The 770-nt window shown below is 39.7% G+C and overlaps 1 protein-coding gene across 1 annotated transcript in view; it reads left to right on the top strand.

Moving 5' to 3' along the window:
* The window catches only part of slc16a10 (solute carrier family 16 member 10), a 17,074-nt gene extending 16,797 nt beyond the window's left edge, over nucleotides 1-277 (top strand). Inside the window, exon 6 of the mRNA XM_008312609.3 lies at nucleotides 1-277. This exon is cut by the window's left edge and continues 988 nt beyond it. The gene's annotated coding sequence lies outside the window, so the exon portion shown is untranslated.
* Nucleotides 278-770: the final 493 nt, after the last annotated feature.

Below are 770 nucleotides of genomic sequence, written 5' to 3'. Positions count from 1 at the left end.
TTGATTTTAGCTAGACCACGCTAATCCTGCTAATACCAGCACAATCAAGTTTGCAGGAAAATAAGATACCGGAAACTGTGGATCAAACTTAACTAAACTTAAACTTGGATCAAACCTTAACTAAAATTATGAGAAAGAGAGTATATTTTACTGTATTTTTATAGCAGGGAAAAGGTGTTCTAACCAAATCAATAACGGTTGTTCCTCAGGTGACTATATACCGTAATTTCCGGACTATTGAGCGCAACTGGATATAAGCCACACCCACTAAATTTAAGAAGAAAAAAAAATTGTACATATAGGCCACACTTCTTTATAAGCTGCAGTTTTCCACTTTGTAACATATTACATATTTACTTTATTAATTAAGTAAATTAATTTTTCCCGAACAGTGCCTGTAACACAGCTGGTTACATGTTAGGTCTTTCCAGCTTTGGAGCCCCGATTGTAGTTGGAATGCACAGGGGAGACTGCGCCAGGGCCGAAGCTAACATTAGCTCCCGGGCTATCTCCCTTCATTTTGTGTGTGTCCGCAGCAGAGGTAAACAGAAACAGGGAAGTTGTAGTCATTATTATCAGCCAGTTTTAACAGCTCCTGTATAACCAACTCACGCTTCAGCCATTCACAGACAGACATACGCTACTAGTATACCGCACGGTAGCCTACCAGAAAAGTCACTGATCGGTAGCGGTATGAACTTCATTAGCCTGTAAAAATCCATCATTGTTTAAGCCGCAGGATTCAAAGCGTGTGAAAAAAGTAGCGGCTT

Source organism: Cynoglossus semilaevis, chromosome 7, assembly GCF_000523025.1.
Source record: "Cynoglossus semilaevis isolate Cse_v1.0 chromosome 7, Cse_v1.0, whole genome shotgun sequence".
NCBI lineage: Eukaryota > Metazoa > Chordata > Actinopteri > Pleuronectiformes > Cynoglossidae > Cynoglossus > Cynoglossus semilaevis.
Note: the sequence above shows the minus strand (reverse complement) of the source record. Positions and strands in the feature narration are given on the sequence as shown.